The following is a 20,730-nucleotide window of genomic DNA, read 5'->3' as shown; positions in this document are numbered from 1 at the left end:
CTACAGAGACGCTCCTAAAGAGACAGCCTCATTTAGCCACATTAAATATGGAAAGCACTGCAGTAAAACCAGCACTGGCACAATATCCAATGTCCTGAGCCTGGGTCTCAAGGATGCAAAAAGCTGAGAGAATCCAGCTGAGCTGAAGATCCTGTCCCCATATTGGGTCAGCAACAGCAGGGGTGCCAACACCTTGTCCTAATCCCCTTGGAGGTACCAACAGAGCCACATGGGGCAGCACACAGACCCGCTGCTACCAAGTGGGACACAGCCACCTCTGTGATTTCCCCTGTGAGGGTCTGTAGCAGAGAGAGACCTCCGTTTATGGAGATCTCAGCTCAAGTTCACTGAGTGCAAGTTCAGATTCATCACCCAAGGGCTCAAGTTAAGAGGTTCATCACCCTTCTCACTCCCTTTTGACAATGGAGACCCAGATGTCTCTCTGCAGTGTCCACAACGGTCACCCTCTCGAAGTACAAATGCTTCTTTCCTCTGACTCAAGGAGCAGAGACCTACCTCATCAGGCACCTACAGCTAGGTGGGATGATTCTAGCTCCTGCAGCCTATTCCTAACATCATCTGGCATAAACTTATGTTATGTAAAAACCCACAATGCCATCTTAACGAAGGACAGATGTTAACACAAGTTGTATGAAAGCAGTCTCGTGAGATGCATGCATCAAACTAAACAACAGACTAAACTTAGCCCCTGAGCTTGTGGCTTTGTGTTTCTCTCAGCTGTGAGTCATTGTGTGGGGTTGAAAACTGCCTTCCTCCCCTAAAATATCATGGAAAGTAAGCAATGCCTCACGTTACAGCAAGAGAGGCTCTGCACAGCAGGAGCCAGAATTGTGTTACTCACAGGGAGCCTGAAGACTTGGCAACATCACGGCCAAATCTGTCAATTATGCTTCACGCAGGCCATTGAGCAACCAGCAGAAGAGAATCATTTTAGCCAGTCCTGATCCAGCAAGGTTCAGATTTGAAACAGGATAAAGACCCTTTCAATTCAAGGTCACCTACCTCCGTCCTCTTCGGCTCCTTGAAAGCCGTGTTCCGACCTCCTCCCTCACTGTTGTCAGTGCTGTGCACAGCACAGGTCCTTTCCCTGAGGTGACATGATCTGTGGCTGCTGCCTCAGGACTTGGATGCACCGCCTGGGAAGGCTGCCATCCAGACAAGGGAAGCAAGCAGTTAGCAAGGACTCCAAGCAAGCCTTTCTTCTGCATGTACACTAAACACTCCGCAGCAGATTTAGCTCATCTGCATTGGCAGATGTTCAGTGATTCAGCTCAGGTCTCCCTCACCTTCACAAATATGCACATCAGGTACCCTGGTATGTGCTACCTGAGCATGTCCCTGTAAAGGCCATGACTCACTGCACTGCTTTAACTCAGGTACTGCATCCGTTTTGCAGTGTGAGCATCACAAAAATAAGGTACTGAGCAGCCAGCTCAAATGGGAGGCAAGTCAGGAACCCTGAATCCAAGCCTTCTGCTTTGATCAGGAGATACTTTCCTCTGTGCATGCTTCTCTTCACAAAGGAAAACAAGTTCCTTTATACCAACCCTAGGATGTAATGCATAAATATTAAGAGACAGCCACCAGAGAGAGGTAAGAAATACGCATGTATGCAGATTGACAGCAGCTTTCTATGTGTTTAATATCCAAGCATGCCAATTATTGCTTACTTTGGGACACTAAGCCATGGCCAGGGCCAAAGACAGAGTCAGAAGGTCTCAAATGCCATGACCAAGACAGGTGCTAGGCTCTATAAGAGAGAAGCCCAATGACATGATGGAAAGGGTCTCTGTCTCACCTGAAGCAAGACCAGCCAGGATGGGCTTCATACACACAGCAGGCTTTTTCCTATGTGTTTTGTGCTAATTTCCCCCAGCCTGTTCCCATGAGGGGCACCAGACATTCCTTCACTATCTCTCACTGGAGGTTATTGACACTTCTTTCGGGTTTACAGAGACCCGAAGGGGGAAGCAGAAGCTTGAAACCAACCACAGCACTTCACCACCCCTCCATTAAGAGTTCTTCAGTTATCTGCTGCTGCTCAAAGCAATATGAATATGCAGCATAGCCAAGATGCTCAGTGCACAATCACCTGATTTAAATGCCTATTTCCCTTTGGGAAGAACACAGTGAGGCTTTTGAGAACAGATTATAGAAGGTAGAACTTCTAAAGGAAGATCAATAGTTGGACATCAAGTACCTCTTCATTTCAAAACCGTACCAAGAAGAACATTTTTGACACGTTTATGCGTACTTTTTGTCAATGGAGCCGTGAGTCAGACTCATCATAGAGATGTTTAAGGGGGTTTTTTTGAGCTACCCTAAACCCAACGTTTTACAAACATCACTTTTCATTTCTGACTGCACTGCAAATCCATTATGGATAAGGCAAGGAGTCCTAAAAGACAATTAAGAGATGGAGTCATGAGGCTGTAGCCTCGCAGCTATGAAACAATGACCTCAGCGCAAGGAAAAGATAAAAGATAAACGAAAGAGAGAGAAGCTGGCAAATAATGCTTTTTCAATCACTGAAATTTGCAGCATGCTGAGCCGAGGGTGCGTGAGGCTGGAGGGGAGCTGAAGTGCCGATAGATTTATGTGCTCCCTGAGGCTCGAGAGGCACCCTGCTAGCAGAGGCACCAGAGCTGGATGAACACTGTCTGTCTAAACACACACATAGGCACGCACAAGTTCTGGTCTCATCACCCAGGGACTAGAAGGGCTTTCTGCTGGGGGCCTCCCTGCTGACACAAAGCAGGCTGGTTCCTACAGACCAGGCACAGCGTTAGGTTCAGGATGTCACAGCTCCAAAGCACCCGTCAGGAGCTGTTTTACTAAACAGCTCGTCCCAAGTCTTTACTCACACCTTTACTCATACCTTTCATGCTTCTCAAAGGAGCTCAGAGCTCCCACGAGCTCTCAAGCACCCTCTGCACAGAACGTTACAACACGAGACTGTCAAGGGCATCACTTTCCTGGCATGCTTTTCTCCTCCCTCCACCTGCTTTCAAAGCCTTTGGCTTCTGAGCAAGTGCAAAGCTTTCGGCTTTGAGTGGCCACTGGAATAAAGGCGATGCAACCTGTGGGAGGAAGAGATGTCAGAGGAGCAGTCAAGCAGGGGAAAGAGTCTCTGTTCACCACAGGTCTGCTGGCAATTGGAGGTATTCAGATGCAGCTGGGAGGAGAAGTGCCATTGCACAATCAGCCGAAGCAGCGGTGTTTCTTTTAGAGGCATTCAGATGCCTGGGCACCCTACTGGGTCTCCAAACAAATACTGTTTGATTGGGACAAGTGCCTAGCATACTTGTGAATGCTGCAGGAAAATAATGCACTGGCATTATGAAAACATTGGAGTGGCAGAAGTCAATCCCACTCATCCTATTAAAAACAACAACAAAAAAAATACCCCAAACTGACGCATTTGATTAAAAGAAATATCCTCACCACCATTAGCAATCATAAAAAGCCACTTTTCTGGCAAGGCTCAGGGTACCTGCAGAGAATTCACTTTCCTTGCCTTCCAGCAAGCAGCCTGAGGGAAAACCGCTCTGCATCCCTCTTCCCTCTGCATCCTCCATCCTGCTCCATATGGTGCTGCCTGATAGTAAATGAGAAATTAAAACCATTAGCACCAGCCTCTGCCCTCTCCTCCCCCACTGCTCCCTCCCTGCAGTGACTGTACAGAATACGCTGGGCCAAGCTGGAGACAGAACCATTTGACTGCTGAGCTCTGGAGTTGCATGAGCTCTCTGCTGTCTGCGCAGCTCATAGATGCTGGTTTTGCCAAGCACCAGCTGTCCTTCTGAATTGTTTTGTCTTGGAAGGTAAACCTGAGTGAAACCCTCCTGTGGATGTTCTCAATTCTTTACCTTAAAAAAATAGAACATGAAAATAACAAAAACAACAGGGAAAATCAGAAATTCAAACTAAAACCTTTGAGACAGAGGTAGGCAGCAATAAGCTGTAATATTATAACCTCATCCTTCCAGAAGAGAATTTGTAGGGATATCTTTTTCTTATTAAAAATATCTGAATTAAAAAGGTTTCCAGTGAATTCCAGTCACAATCTGCAATGGCCATTTTGCTTTATATCATTGACCCCTTCAATATATGCCATTGGCAATCAGCTCCTTCACAACAGTCCAAACACTATTTGTTTTTAACACTTGGGAGCAATTGAATGAAAAGCCCAAGAATTAGGCACTGGGTTGCTATTGTTGTTCCGGTAGCACCCAGGAGCAGAGGCAGGTGCCACATGAGCTCAGATAAAGCTGTCCCTCCCCAGCGCTCGCAGGAGTCAAAGCCAAACAAAGGGAGAGGAGGTCACGGTGAAACAGGCACAGCAAACGTGACAAATAACAGAGCCCCACGTGCGAGCGGCGAGCGCTATAGATTAACCTTGGCTCCTTGCGGAAGAGCCATTACCATCATCCCAGTTTTGTAGGCATCACAGCTGTTTGGGAAGCTCTGAACACGGAGGGTGATTAAGCTTCATCATCACGCTATTGCAGTGACAGCCCTGACTTTCACAGGCAGTGCTGCGGGTACCGCTGAGCATCCTGTGCACAGGGATGGATGCTCTGCTGAGGGGATCCTTGCCTTGGAGGGACCCTGTGCCTCCAGCCACATCAGCTATTGCCCAGCTCTGCTCTTCCTCACCTACCAAGAATGAAGACTGAAAGGTTCGTAAGAAGGTTTCAAGCACTGTCTTTAGGAAGGGTGGTCTTGCACACACACTTACACACACATACATGTCTGTCTTGTGTGTAGGGCACTTTGCAGGGTACAGGGGCAGAGCCATCAGGGTAAAAATCAGGACTGATCAGCCAGCTAGCTCGGGAGCCTGTGGAGATGGAGAGTCTGTCATGGGAAGGGACCCCTTCCACTAGAGCAGCTTGCTCCAAGCCCCTGTGTCCAACCTGGCCTTGAGCACTGCCAGGGATGGGGCAGCCACAGCTTCTCTGGGCACCCTGTGCCAGCGCCTCAGCACCCTCACAGGGAAGAGCTTCTGCCTGAGAGCTCAGCTCAGTCTCCCCTCGGGCAGGTTCAAGCCATTTCCCTTGGCCTGTCCCTACAGGCCCTTGTCCCAAGCCCCTCTCCAGGTTTCTTGTAAGCAAAATATCTAACACAGCAGCAGGCAAACCATGGCGTCTGGCTCTGCTCACACAGGGGCACTGGCTGAGGTTCAGACTGCTCATTGGGGTCTTTGTACAATGTTTGGGACCCTGCAGTCCCTGTTCCCACCAAGAGGATAGGGCCGTAAAGTCCCTCAAGCAAAGCCCACTCAAAAGACCTGGAGAGCTATGCAAAGGATGACGCTGTAACACATCTCCTTTTTTCATTCATTCTGTGAACAAAATCTTGCTTCCAGGTTTAACAAAACACTGACAACTGCCCAAATTGCCTCACTCCATAAATCATAGATCAACGAAGTCTATGACCCCAGCTACAATTCACTTTGCATACTTCAGGCCATCACAGGCTAAGTGCAGAGAATGCTGCCTCCTGAAACGAGACACTGGCAAACAGCTACAACCTCTTTCCACTCTCTTTCCTCCTACAGAAGCAATAGTAGCTATTTCCCATAAAGGGACTATGAAGAACAGGATGCATGAAGCTTGCAAACTGGGGAATAAAAGAGGTGACAGCATCCTATAAATACCAGGGAGAAGAGAGGAGGAATTAGAGGATAAAAGTGAGAAGTGGCCTGAAACTGGAAACGGAAAAATCCATGCTGAGCATGATGGAGCTCTTATCTATGCAGAGAATTACAAGGAAAATCATTTACTGGGAGAACATGACTATAGATGCTCAAATGAAAACTAGAAGATACTTGGAGGGAAATACAGCAACATGATTCCCTCTCTAACTAAAGGACTGTTCAGGGTGCACTCAGATATTCACTCCATCTCCTGTAAAAGGCAAAGAGAGCCATACCTAATCAAAAAACCTGCCCCAGCACAGGTCAAAAAGTGAGTCCTATCTAGTAAGCCTTTGGAAAGCAACTCTCAACTAACTGCCTCACCAAGCGCTTTTTGTTACATACTTTTTGCCATATACATAAAGGCTAGTAGCAGAGGGCTATGTGAGAATGCTCCTTCTCATTTAATTGGTGTTCCTCCAGCCAGAAGGATAACAACACATAGCATGCAGTGCATATACAGAGCTAATTCCTGTTCTCCTAAAAATGAAAAACCAATTGGACTTTTCTCACAGACAATGTCAGAGACCAGATTTCACTCCAGGGCATTTAAAATGCATTTCATTTCACCATGCTTAGACCAAAGAGCTGGCCAGGATGCCATTTGAAAGGACTGGATAGTCATTTGCCAAGCCTCAAAGTATACCCCATCAGCACGGAAGGCAGGTCACATCACAGGAAAATGCTTTCTACTGCTTTAGCAGACAAGGCTACCTCCTTGTCATAGAATCCTAGACTGGCTTGAGCTGGTAGGGACCTTAACAATCCTCCAGTTCCAACTCCCTGCCATGGGCAGGAACACCTTCCATTAGACCAGGTTGCTCCAAGCTGCATCCAACCTGACCTTGAACACTGCCAGGGATGGGGCACCAACATCCCTCTTGGATGCAGCCGTTGCTACCAGCATGTTTGTTACTGCTACCCATGGCTGCACTTATTAAAGGAGACCAGAAGGGCCAGACACTGCAGGCAACCTCCTTCACAGCACAGGCTGCTCAAGCACATCATGTTCTACACTGTGGACATCTCCTGCTCCTGTGCCCAAGTCATGGCCATCAGCAAGCAAAACCCAGGCACATCATCAACACAACCTCCCTTCCCACCTCAGATAAAGAGTTGTGATAAGCCCACAGACCCAGACTTTAGCAATGTGCTGAAATTGAAGTGTTACAAGCAGAGCCCATTAAACCTGAAACATAACAGGCAGACAACCCACCTCACTAGCAAAGCCAGGGCTGGCCTGAGCTCCGCGCCTGCAGACACACTGGCAGATGCCCCCCATGGTTTTCCAAGCCTTTGAGACTGCTCAGTCAAGTGTAGATGCTGTCTATGAGTCCCTGACACTGCTTTAGCCTCTGTGTTTGAAGGTGTCTATACACTTGGGGCGTCTGTGCTAATGCAGCACTGTTGCAGGAAAACCTCTGAGGGAAGCTTAAAACCAGGATGAACAAGTTATTAGTTACTGGTTTCCCCACTATTTCCACCAATGCAATGCCAGTCACCGACAGGCAGGTCTGTGACTCTCAGCATTAGTACAGGCACAATAGAAAGTACTTATCAAGGTCTGTTTTCCTGCTAATACTGAAGTACTTTATATTGTATAATAAAAATGGCCTGAATGGCAGTTCAACAAGCCAGGACTTGATTCACAGACCTGCCATGTTACTGATGCAGCTGAGGTCAAGAACTACAAATAGAGCAGATAATTAGAAGGGAAGTGCATGCTGCTGAGCAAACACATTAGGCACAGGAAGATTTTCTGCCCTGGAAAGGTAGAGAAGCTGCATTTAGCAGGAGCAGCCGAGCATCTTTCTTTGCATGGGTTAGAAAATGCATCCACCAAAAAACAAGGACTTGAAGGCTTACAAATACCAGAATATCAGCCTGTACTCATTGCAGTTGCTCTTTTGGGGTTTGAGCATGGGGCTCCATATAGACCCAAAACAGCAAATTCACCAGTGGCATAACACAACGTGGGCAGCCTTAGCCAAGCTGTTCCCTCACTTCCTAGGAAGATGAGATATCAGGGACAACCCTTAGGGACTAACAGATCACATTCTTGGCTGGAAGAAATGAAGAGAAATACATTGCAGCCAACAGAGCTGTGCACAGCTTCCACCAGCAGAAAACAACTGGCTTTGCCATCTTGTCTTAGCACCTCCTGCCTGGAAGAATTTGGTTGTCCCGTCTGCTGGGGGAGAATCATAGAATCACAGAATGGTTTGGGTTGGAAAGGACCTTAAGATCATCCAGTTCCAACCCCCCTGCCATGGGCAGGGACAGCTCACACTAAACCATGGCACCCAAGGCTCTGTCCACCCTGGCCTTGAACACTGCCAGGGATGGGGCATTCACGACTTCCCTGGGCAACCCATTCCAGTGCCTCACCACCCTCACAGTAAAGAACTTTCTCCTTATATCCAATCTAAACTTCCCCTGTGTAAGTCTGAACTCATTTCTCCATGTCCTATCACTACAGACCCTAATGAAGAGTCCCAACTGACACAGAATCAAAACGTCAACAGCTTCTCATTCAGCACACCTTCACTATGAGTTTTGCCAGTTTTCCCATTTCACTTCAACATCTGGTTAACTTTTGTGCTTCACTTTCTTCTCAAAAGCTGGCAACAGACCACCTCTTCTGGAGACACCTTTGTGCCTAAGGATGGGGTAGACAAACAGCCCATTCATACTTTTAAGAGACACTGTGCATGTGGACATCAGGCAGCATTGAGATGCTTCAGAAAACATACAATCCACATCATTCATCTTGTCAGTAGAGTAATGCTATGCCATTGACAAACCCCCCACACAAACACCCAGCTGGTAATATGATTACGCCCTGAGGATAAAAGGATTGATAGTCTTGGTGATTTGACTGTGCTATAACAACAGAAACCATCTTTGTCCACATATTTCTCTAATCCTTTCCTGAAACATTACTAAAGTCCGTTGCCTGACAAAGGTGAGCCCTGCAAGTTAATAGCATGCCACAGAAAAGGCCAGCTAAACCCTCAGTGTTAAGCTGGAAGCTGCAGACCTTTTGCTCACTAACAAAGCTGCAGCTACAGAGATATTTTTAGGCTGCCTGCAAACCTCGGTATAATAACCCACAAAGAAAAGTTTTGCAATGATAGGAAGGCACAGACAAATAAAAACCAACACATCTCCAAATGCTATTAAAAACGCCCAAAGAGGCAGCACAAAAAGCCGTACCTGACGTAAAGCAAGAAATTCAAACAAATACTGTAAATTCTAGAGCAAAACTTATTAGCAAATTGAAATCACTTCTGCTCCAGGCGTTCTGATACACTATCAGTTCCTCCCTTGCCCCCCCGGGAAATCTTTCACTACTGCTGTCAGTCAACTGCTTGAACGCTCGGAGTTTACCAGCTGCATAACATATATTGATTTTTGATGAATGACATCTCTCTCCGGGCCATTATGGTTTTGTTTCCAAACCTTATTTAATTGTTCAGCGACGGGTTGGGGTGTTTTTTTCAGGCAAATAAATGCAAAGTGTTTATTCTCCAAAGGCTGTAAACAGAGATCTCAGGTCTAGTTTCTATGACAACCTCACTTGATACAGCAAACCTAGATTATCTCTAATGACAGACATGAAGTTTAAATTGCGCATTCTGCACAAACAGCGCACTGTTGACCTTTTATTGAGAGATGGAATGCGGCGTGATTAACATAATGTGCTATATGAAAGGGAAAATTGGGGAGCGATGCAGATTGTATTCCATCCGTAACTACAGTGCTAATCCCCAGCAAACTGTTTGCCAGCCCCTGAAAATTAGGATTTTCTCCCAGACCCCATTTTCCAACGCTGTTAGATAGCAATACTACAACCCTAAACAGTTCTCAGATAACACTTGCTGCTTCTGCTGTTTCCCTCCCATTGCCATTTTTAACAGGGGAGTACAAGTGGATAACCTTATGTAGAAATACGGCCAAAAAATTCCAGCTATGGGAACTATTTTTAAACCTCCTGAGGCATAATTTTGCTCATGCTTACAAATTTGTTTGGAAGTGAGAGCCAACAGACAGAGCCCTTTCTGTCGGGCGCTGTCTTCCAAACCCTGCGTGTTTTCCTATGAGGAAAATTTGCATGTATGCAAGTGAATGAAGCCCAGCTCATTTGCAGAGCCGAAGAGGCTGCAGGAGACAATCTGCTTTGCAAGAGCAGAGATGAAGAATATCTTGCCTTTTTATTCAGCAAGTTTCAGCAGGCTTTGATTTTGCCAGCTACAATTTGTTGCTGCTTACAGAAATGTCTGCAGGAGTTTACAAGCTGTTAATCCTTTGGAGAGTTTGGTGCATAGATTGAGGTTCCCATTGGAGCTGAAAGAGTCAGAGGCCTCTGTAAGAGAACAGCAGGATGACAGATCTGTCCTTCCCTCTGCTGAATACTTTAATCTCCTTTAAACTTTAATGAAACCTGTTCAAGTGAGGCCAGAGGAGGCCATGGAGATGCTGCGAGGGCTGGAGCAGCTCTGCTCTGGAGCCAGACTGAGAGAGCTGGGCTGGGGCAGCCTGGAGAAGAGAAGGCTCCTGAAGGGGAGACCTTAGAGCAGCTCCAGTGCCTAAAGGGGCTGCAGGAAACCTGGAGAGGGGCTTGGGACAAGGGCCCACAGGGACAGGCCAAGGGGAATGGCTTGAACCTGCTTGAGGGGAGACTGAGCTGAGCCCTTAGGCAGAAGCTCTTCCCTGTGAGGGTGCTGAGGCGCTGGCACAGGGTGCCCAGAGAAGCTGTGGCTGCCCCATCCCTGGCAGTGTTCAAGGCCAGGTTGGACACAGGGGCTTGGAGCAGCCTGCTCTAGTGGAAGGTGTCCCTGCCTGTGGCAGGGGTTGGAGCTGGATGAGCTTTAAGGTCCCTTCCAATCCAAACAAGTCTGGGATTCTAATAGGAAATATCTCAACTGAATGAGATTTCTGCTCGCTTGTATTCAACAGAATCAGTGAACAGCCTGAAAACAACCAACCAAATAAAAGCATGATTAACATTAAAATACAGTTACAGATAGTTGAACTGATGAGTCGAGGAACTGGGAATGAAGCAGAGGAACTTTTGTTTCTGCAGTGCCCAGAAGTAACACACATTTCTTGTTCTTCTCCTTCCTTCTGCTTAAAAAAGAAATTTAAAGTAGGATTGGTTATTTTTCTAGTGAGTGACAAGTAAGGGGGAAAAGATAAAAGTATCTCTTCTACCACTGCGTAGTAGGAAGTCTTGGATTGTCCAAGCGTGGCCATGAATGCTGAAGAATCATTGGCACTCAGCTATCGCCCCTCATTCTTCCAGAGGATGATATTCAGCAACTAAATCTTATTAGCATCACATCAAAATGATCTCTCCATCCCTCCCCATTCAGCAAACAAGTGATTTTCAGGCGCTTGTCTACAGAACAATGACATTAGAGGAAACCTATGCCCTCATTTCTCTCACACTCTAATAGGTTTATGCCATTAATACTGTCAGTTGAGTTGTTTTTAACCAGCAGTTAAGGCAGCAGCAATAATAAAGCAGTTTTTCAGTACAGGCAGACCCCAGTGTGCTTACATTCTAAGCAGCTACTCACCACCACCACCACCGTTCTCTGCATATCAAGAGAGCAAATAAAAAACAGATTAGAGAGAACATAGGCTCCCTCAGGAAGCTCTCGGGTGAACTGGCTACCCAGGATTTGGAGAAGGCTGAGGTTCTGAATGACTTCTTTGCCTCGGTCTTCTCTAGCAAAGGCTCTGACTACACCACCCAAGTCTTGGAAGGCAGACGCAGGGACTGTGAGAATGGAGACCTTCTTCCCACTGTAGGAGAGGAACTGGTTCGAGACCATCTTAAAAATCTGAACGTGCACAAGTCCATGGGTCCTGATGAAATCCATCCGCGGGTCCTGAAGGAGCTGGCAAATGAAGTTGCTGAGCCGCTGGCCATCATATTTGAAAAATCATGGCAGTCAGGTGAAGTTCCCGACGACTGGAAAAAGGGAAATATAACGCCCCTTTTCAAGAAGGGGAAAATGGATGAACCCGGGGAATTACAGACCAGTCAGTCTCACCTCTGTGCCTGGCAAAATCTGGGAGCAGATTCTCCTCGAAGGCATGCTAAGGCACATGAAAAACAACAAGGTGCTTGGTGACAGCCAGCATGGCTTCACTAAGGGGAAATCCTGCCTGACCAATTTGGTGGGGCTACAGAACTGATGGACAGGGGTAGAGCAGTTGATGTCATCTACCTGGACTTGTGTAAAGCATTCAACACTCTCCCACACGACATCCTTGTCTCTAAATTGGCGAGACATCAATTTGATGAATGGACCACTCGGTGGATAAAGAACTGGCTGGATGGCCGCACATAAAGAGTTGTGGTCAATGGCTCAGTGTCCAGCTGGAGACCAGTAACGAGTGGTGTCCCTCAGGGATCGGTGTTGGGACCGGTCTTGTTCAACATCTTTGTTGCTGACATGGACAGTGAGATTGAGTGCGCCCTCAGCAAGTTTGCCGATGACACCAAGCTGTGTGGTTAGGTTGATACGCTGGAGGGAAGGAATGCCATCCAGAGGGACCTTGACACGCTTGTGAGGTGGGCTGATGCCAACCTCATGAAGTTTAACCATGCCAAGTGCAAGGTCCTACACCTGGGTCGGAGCAATCCCAGGCACAGCTACAGGCTGGGCAGAGAAGAGATTCAGAGCAGCCCTGTGGAGAAGGCCCTGGGGGTGCTGGCCGATGAGAAAATGAACATGAGCTGGCTTTAGTGTGCGCTTGCAGCCCAGAAAGCCAACCGTATCCTGGGCTGCATCAAAAGGAGTGTGACCAGCAGGGCGAAGGAGGTGATCCTGCCCCTCTACTCTGCTCTCGTGAGACCTCACCTGGAGTATTCTGTGCAGTTCTGGTGTCCTCAACCAGGGCCCCGAGGATGATCAGGGGCTGGAGCACCTCCCATATGAAGATCGGCTGAGAAAGTTGGGGCTGTTCAGCCTGGAGAAGAGAAGGCTGCGTGGAGACCTCATAGCAGCTTCCAGTATCTGAAGGAGGCCTATAGGGATGCTGGGGATGGACTCGTCATTAGGGACTGTAGTGACAGGACAAGGGGTAATGGGTTAAAACTTAAACAGGGGAAGTTTAGATTGGATATAAGGAGGAAATTCTTTCCTGTTAGGGTGGTGAGGCACTGGAATGGGTTGCCCAGGGAGGTTGTGAATGCTCCATCCCTGGCAGTGTTCAAGTCCAGGTTGGACAATGCCTTGGGTGATATGGTTTAAAGCGAGGTGTCCCTGCCCATGGCAGGGGGGTTGGAACTTGATGATCTTAAGGTCCTTTCCAACCCTAACCATTCTATGATTCTATGATCAGTGGTTTGCAGGGGTTTCCATTTGGCAGTATTCTATTTTTCTTAGCAAGCACTGTCTTCCACTACAGCAGCCGAGAGGAAGGAATCAATTATTTGAAAGGCGTCCACCTGTTTTCACATAGAGTTATTACACTTGTAAATGTAAGCTTGATATATAAGATGGCAAACCATGTGTGTGGTGTAAGGTGCTGCAGCCCAGGCGCTGGTATTTCTAATCCCTACAACACTGCCCAAACAAAAATGGCAGCAGAAGCCAACGTGTCTGAACAGTAAATTCACAGGGGTCTGCCTACGTACTGGTATGTCTAAACACAAATAACAGAGTGCTTTTAAAGACACTGTAAATTATAGACCTGATTAAACACAGGCTCTCACCGCTCACCTCTGTCAGACTAATACATTGCCTGAACATCCCCTTCCACAGGTCAGAAGAATGGAGTCACCTCCCTGTGCTTCCACCGCGTTTTTCCAGCTTCCCTGGTGATGTTTTCAGTCAGGATAGTGACTAATTTCAGCTAATTCTTGCCCTCTGCTTCGCGTTTCCTTCAGGCACAGTTTGCATAGCTCTAGTCACTTGTACAAATATTTAAAACCAGCGAGACAAACCAAGCATAACAAATCCAGGAATAAAGCAACTCCCACAGAAGCCAATGTTTACCCAAAGCGGAGGATGAAATATTCCACACCTCTCTCCAGGCAGCCCCTTCTGTTTCTCTTAAGGTGGGATCCGATGACACTGTGGATAATAATGACCAAAGAGCCAAAAGTCCATGCCATTTCTGCATTCCCACCTTGGACCCTCAAGTTGTTCAACCTTTCCAGCCTACTCTTTGTGACCCTGGAAGGGTTGCAGCTTCTGTGGGCTGAATGCAGGTGCAGGCTTTGTGATGATGAAGGTACATGTGTCAGTCCCATCCCTGTTATACATATGAATCTGGACCTCAGGCCTGATAGATACTGTCAACCCCATCACAGGACTGTGCTGTGAGCAGGAATCACCATCCCTCTCTATTGTCCCATGTCTTCAACACAGCTGGGATTTGGCTGCCCTAACAAAGCAAATGAAAAATTTCATTGGGCAAGAAAAAATTACCAACAGACCTAATAAAGTAAATTAATCCCATCAAAGTAAAGCACGTTGTTAAGAACACTGAAATTTCACCCTCGCTGATACAATCGCCTTCCTGCAGTAAGGAAACATCTCCTACAAAAAGCCAGACAGCTGAAATACCATTTGTTTTGAAATGAACTTTTAGCCCCATAGCTCAGCCAAGCATCCACATCTATTTCTCTCCTCTGAAACATAACCAGCTCTGTGAGCTGCCAGACAGCCAGGAGAGCACTCCAGGCTGCAAACAAAATGATACCATTGTCTTGGGACCGCCACAGTCATTGTTCCCACCTTATACACATCCCACCGCTTTTGTAAGGCTGACAAAACAGCTACGGGCAGCTCCTTCCACTCACAACTGCTTGGTGATGCTGTGAATCAAAGCTGGAGTTGGAATAAGGCAAGTGGCAGAAGTGAAATGTAATATGCTCATAGCAATAAGTTGTTGCTGTAAAGATCAAATTTAGGAGTCCCAAATTGATGCAAGATGCCAAATTACATTTACCTATGTTCCCACAGGCACAGGTAGCTCATTCTGCAGGTGAAGCTGCTTTGTCACTTACATTTCCAGTCCTCTCCCCTCAGCAGTAAGCTGAGACATCCCTGAAGGGCCACCAAGGCTTTAGCTCCCAGTCATGGGTACCTGACATTCCCCTTTGCAATCCCCATGAGCACAGGAAAAGCTACAGTGCTCACATGGCACCTGAATGTTCCTGGGGTTCCTAAATAAAACATCCTGCAATTCAAGCTCTGTAGTTAATGCACAGTATTACCCTATATATAAGTCAGTATGTTGTACTGTCTACCTATATGTAGCATGAATTTAATCCGAGTCCAAACTAGATTTTAAAGTGAAAATCAGGTTGATATCTACAATTGCATTTTGAAAGTGACTTTTCATATTAGAGAAAAGGGCATTCGTAGAAAGGGCTTCTACCCTTCACAACAGCTTCTGCCACCACCATTTGTTGGCATCCTTTCAGACATTCCTGATAATGACTAAGGCCTGTTCATGACCTCCAACTTTTATCATTGCATCCTCTGGGAAGAATATATTGGATCGAGAGATGTTGGGAAACTGTTGTCCCATCCACCGAGGAGATTCTTAACCAGGCCAAGAGAAGCATGAGGGTAAGGTTCCTCAGAAAGTTTCTTCAAACTCTTCACCATACGGAATATGGACACACCACCGTAAAGGAGTGAATGTGGGCAGACAGACCATCCCAAGGGCTTGCAGTTAGGGTGGCTTCCAGATCTGCTGGATTCCTGCTCTACTGACAGGCTGCAGCAGAGTTGGAGAATTACGTTATTAATCAGAGCCTGTGAAAAACAAGAGGAGAGCCAAGCTGCCCGGCACGATAGGAATGTTAGGCAAAGGTGTCTGTAAACTTCTGCTGACCCCTTACACCAACCAGGTTGAGAGCTCTTTCATTAATGCTAATGCTTTTCATATTAGTGTTTCACATAAAGAAATCCTGCTGACTGCTGGGGTCAGGGAGTTCGTAAGATGCGGCGGCCACATCAGCAATACACTGATGATTGTTTCTGACATGACCCCGCAGCTAATGAAGGGCCATTTGTGAGGGGAATTGCTTTTCATACAGAAAGAGGTTTGTGATGAAGGTATAAAACACATCTGGCGTAGACAGGCTGCTTCTTTCACGATGCAGTAATGAAAAAGACCCCAACTGCACCGAGACATGGTGTATCTGTGTGAGTAACGCATGTCCCTGGGTTTCTTCTTCCCATTCTGGTCACTAAGTTTCTCCATACACAAGACATTGCTTCTGCTCTTCGTTCTAAATGACCCCCACCTCAAGTACTTCACCTGGAAAGTCAGACCTTTTGAAACCCAGGTCAATAATAAAAGCCCATGCATAAACCTATCACATAACCATAGGAGAGAGGTCTGGAGGGGGGTTTAGGATGTTATCCAGAAAGGGACAAGAGCTCTGGCAATCCTGATGGATACACCTTTAACCTATACTAAACACACTCTATGGAGACCCCCAGGAAACCGGGCCAGAGGACCCCCTCTTGTTGTAAAGAAAGTCTCTATTACTGTGCCTTTGCAGGATCTCAGGAACATCCTTTGCTGTATGTAAATCATGCTCTTCTGCGGTAGCCTGAAGGCTCTCTTCCCTAACAGATAACACTTATCTGTTTATAAAAAACCTCACAGACCTGCATGTTTAATTTGTTAGTGAATAATGGTTTCATTACTTAATAGGAGGGGCTACCTGTATTATGGGGGACTGCAGAATTATGGGGGATTTAATCATTTTCACCCTAAGGAGAACAAGTTACCGTAACAGTGTACGAGTATAGAGGTGTTACAAGATTTTCAGGAGGAAGGGATTGCATGCAAATCTACAGAACTGACTGAGCAGAAAGCTCTAGAGAGCCCACAGACAAGGAACTGCCATGCTGAGAACGTTGTCCTTCACCTTGAGAAGGACCCGCTGGGAGAAGAGAATTCCATATTATGAAAAATGTCAGGATGTCAGATATTCATCCCTCGAGTGGGGTGAGACACTGCCTCTCTCAGCAAGCCTCTTCTCTTGGATCTGTTGTTCTTTGCATAAATATATGATACCAAGCAAAGAATAGCAGTAACACAGACATGGGTTTCCCACCCACCAGTGAACTGCAAAGCCATGGGTTCTTCTGCTGGAGCTGTTTGGCTCTATGATCCAGGAGGAACATGCTATAAGAAGTTCTGTTTTAAAAAGCGCTTTTCCACAGAAGGTTTTAGCTTTGATGAGCCATTTTTCTCCAGCATAAATACAGGTAGTCAACATCTCCAGCCTGTTCTTTAGCTTAACATTCCAATAGGGGAATGAAGCTGAAGGGTTCACAGCGATATTATTGCTGCTGTAGGGTTGCAATGAAGAACAGGGCTCCAAAAGGCATCAAAGGACACAAGAAAAGAATCTGGGGTCAGCCTTCAGCCATAGCACTTTTCCTGGTGTTTCTCGTGGGGTTGCTGTTTGCCTTTGAATAAGGGGCAAAATTCACTCTCCAAGTGGCTCCAGTTGAGACCACAGCCACCAGCATGGCCAGTGAAATCAGGAGGATGGGCACCGTGCCTCTTGAGACAAACCAGTTACAGCTGGCAAAGTGCAGAAGTTTTTAATAAGAGCTGGGCAGCTGCCTTAATCTAGGGCTGGCACATGAAAAACAAGAGCCCGTGTGCCCAAAAGCTTATCTGTTTCATTCAGCTGTATCAGCTGGCCTAATAAGAGATATCTCTCCTTACAGCTCTCACCATGGAAATGGAAGTCATTCATCCAGAATGACTTTTCCCTGCACTACCTTGACCTTTTCTGTTGATGCTGCCTTTTCACTGTGATTTTTTTACACATTTAGGGGATAATCACAGAATCTAACTCTAAGTGCATTATGAGCTTACATGTCCTATGTAATAATGGAACCCCAAAAGCAGTTGCAGAAAGCTGTTAGAGTCCTCCAGTTAGAAGCCAGTTTTAATGTATTCCAACTACTTACAAGCATATATTTATACCCATAGACTTAACTACGGAGCTAAGCAGATTTATATTGATCTCAGTGTTGTTACAGCAGATGCCAATATGTATACTTGAAGCATATTCATTAAACTTCAGATTATATATATTTTAAAGGGTGCTAATAGCACCATTTGATGTGGTAATTATTGATATTGGCTTCCTGTAGAAAGAGCACTCAAACTACCAGCTAATTTCAGCCAGAAAACAGCTGTCACATGGTAATGACATTAAAAGTCACTGAGCTGATCTGCATTCAAAGCCATGCCACAGAGGTGAAAGGCCCTGTAGCCAATTATTACTCCTCCGAGCCAGACAGTCCCCAAACACAAGCAACATATGCAGACCCATCCCTCCTTGTCCTTAATTAGATCCTGCCTACCCTCTGTAGCAACAGCAGTAGAAGTGAGAAGGGCACATGTTAGGCAGGGGGGAAATGATCACAAAGAGATCCCCATGTGCACTGTCTGGCATGTCCTGCATGCTGTACATGGGGAGGAAAAACAGCAGCAAGAGACAGTTCTGATAGTGTCCATGCTGCAAAACATAGGACTTTGATGGAGCACATGACACTGTGCTCAATCCCCCAAGTCTCTTTGTCTGCTGCAACGAGCAGGTCACTGACAGATTAGTAAGGACTGGGTTTTCTGGTAGCTGTGGGTACACAAGGAATCCAGGCTTGCACCCACTGCTTACGAGGGAATAACCAAAATCATCTTTGGCACAGTTTAGTACTGCAGTGAATCTACCCTGTTTGCAGCCGTTACAAAACTGGGTAAAAACTAATGACAAGGTCCAAAGAAAGGAACTAGAGTGGCCAAGCTGTCTTAGTAGAGACTTACCAACCAAAACCTCACCTGGCTGTTGCTGCAGGTGCTGACACAGAGGACTTTCACACCCATATCTATGCTTGCTCCCTGCAAGGTCCCACTCACTCTGATGGGAGCCTTTCTGTTAGAGTTGGTGCAAAGCCTGGTTCTGCTTCTCTTTCCAGAAGAAAAGGCCCTGATCTCTTTAGCACATCTCCCAGAAGCATCAGCTGTCTTCTCTGTGACACCAGGCACTCTGCAGGAGCAGACACGCTCCTTGTGAGTAACAGACCTCTTCCATTGCTTTAGCCTGAAAAAGTGACAGGATCCATATGAGCATATATGAATAGCATGATCCATACAATACAATTAATAGTGATCTACAGATCATTCCCACATTACTCCAAGGTATCTTCCTTGCAATTGCTCCTACTCTTCCTACACATGACTTAGCCTCATCAATGAGTCTCTTTTTTCCCCCCAGCAATTCTCCCTGCTGCAGCCAGCTTTACCCTAGGAAGGTGCTCTGCCATGGGAGTTATCCTTCCATGGTTTTAATCCCTCTGTCAGGTGAATCCCCACCATACCAGCTGCTGCCTACTCCCCAGCCTACCTATTTGGCAGAACCAGGTTTCTGATGTGGAACTGATACAACCTGCTAGTGGCCAAGCAATGGTCAAACCTTGACAGCCCACTAACCCAGTGTAGATGTGTCAGCAGCGTGCACATACATTAGCCCATTGAGTATCTATTTCCCAGTCCCTGAGAGCACATCTAGAAAGGAAACACCCCCTCTGGGATCAGCAGACGAGAAGCACAAGATCAAATCAACACAGTGAGTCATGCACAGAGTCATTCTCATAGAAATCTCCTTCCTTCTCTATACTGCACTGCACTGACTTCAACACTTACTCAGTAACAGATTAAATATTTCCTTTCTGAACTTCAAGGGCTGCAAATTAAAACAGCAGCAGAAAGGAAAGGAATTGCAGCAAAAACAATCATATCTGCATCAACAAACTGCACTTAGTCACTTCTTTATACTGCAAGTCAGATTCTGTGCATGGTTTTCTCTGTTTCCACTGATCTGCATGAAACTTAATATGGATTTAAAAAGAAAACCACTGCCTAAGACTTTCCGAAATGATCCTATACATTTTGCTGTCGATGAGTCAGGAATGACCAATACATAAGGAATCTGCAGGAGGAGAAGACTTCCACGTTTCCCTCAGAAATAAACATAGAGATCTCGGAGCACAGAGAAACGAATGGAGTGCATGGAGCAGGAAGGGAGGGTCTGACACCGTGCCCCTGGAGCTATGGCTCAGGCTAATGAATTATCTCTGCTTGGTTAAATCTCTGGCATTACTAATCAGACAAGAAGCATAAAACGGAAAGTTCATTAGCAAGATCATAAAAGAGTCACACTGACAGAGATCATTCGGCTTGGCGATGGGATGGTCAGCTGCAGACACTGGGAAACCGCTTTGTTTAAGGAAAACAAGTTAGAGCAGGAAAAACTCGGAGTCTAGAAAAGACCTGCACTGGAGCTGTGTGCAATGCTCTGCTGTATTTGTGCAACATATGCAGGGAAACAGGAACAAACAGGCTGCATGGAGACCTCAGAGCAGTCCTCCAGTATCTGAAGGGGGCCTATAGGGATGCCGGAGAGGGACTCTTCATTAGGGACTGTAGTGATAGGACAAGGGGTAATGGGTTCAAACTTAAACAGGGGAAGTTCAGGTTAGATATGAGGAAGAAGCTCTTCCCTGTGAGGGTGGTGAGGCACTGCAATGGGTTGCCCAGGGAAGCTGTGAATGCTCCATCCCTGGCAGTGTTCAAGGCCAGGTTGGACAGAGCCTTGGGTGACATGGTTTAGTGTGAGGTGTCCCTGCCCATGGCAGGGGGTGGGAACTGGATGATCTTAAGGTCCTTTCCAACCCATACCAATCTATGATCTATAATATCTGACCTGTGAAACATCCTTTGACAGTGGATAAACTAGATTTTCTTTCATCAACATCATCCTGGCCTGGGGTAAGCTGAACAATACCAGCCTTCCCCACAGCTGATTCATTTACCTTCATCCAGACCCAGTCAGCCCACAGCTCCTCTGTAGCAAACACTTCCAGCACAAGTCACAAGACAGTCTCAGAAGCAGAATTTGCTAATTGTGTCAAATTACGTGTGAAGGGTTTACAATATGG

At 46.5% G+C, this 20,730-nt stretch overlaps 1 long non-coding RNA gene across 1 annotated transcript; it reads right to left on the bottom strand.

Moving 5' to 3' along the window:
• Nucleotides 1–3,488: 3,488 nt before the first annotated feature.
• On the bottom strand, nt 3,489–19,030 carry LOC133218129 (uncharacterized). Its single transcript, XR_009727060.1, has 3 exons — nt 18,921–19,030; nt 18,572–18,833; nt 3,489–3,619 (listed from the first exon to the last, which is right to left on the bottom strand). It is a non-coding gene; the product is annotated as an uncharacterized LOC133218129 (long non-coding RNA).
• Between the last annotated feature and the right edge of the window lie 1,700 nt (nt 19,031–20,730).

The sequence above is a fragment of the Neopsephotus bourkii genome, unplaced genomic scaffold (assembly GCF_033783945.1).
Source record: "Neopsephotus bourkii isolate Nb327-2 ecotype Australia unplaced genomic scaffold, CSIRO-AGI_Nbou_v1 NB_1189, whole genome shotgun sequence".
In the NCBI taxonomy this organism is placed as follows: domain Eukaryota; kingdom Metazoa; phylum Chordata; class Aves; order Psittaciformes; family Psittacidae; genus Neopsephotus; species Neopsephotus bourkii.
The sequence above is the reverse complement of the archived record's forward strand: the minus strand, read 5'-3'. Positions and strand labels throughout refer to the sequence as shown.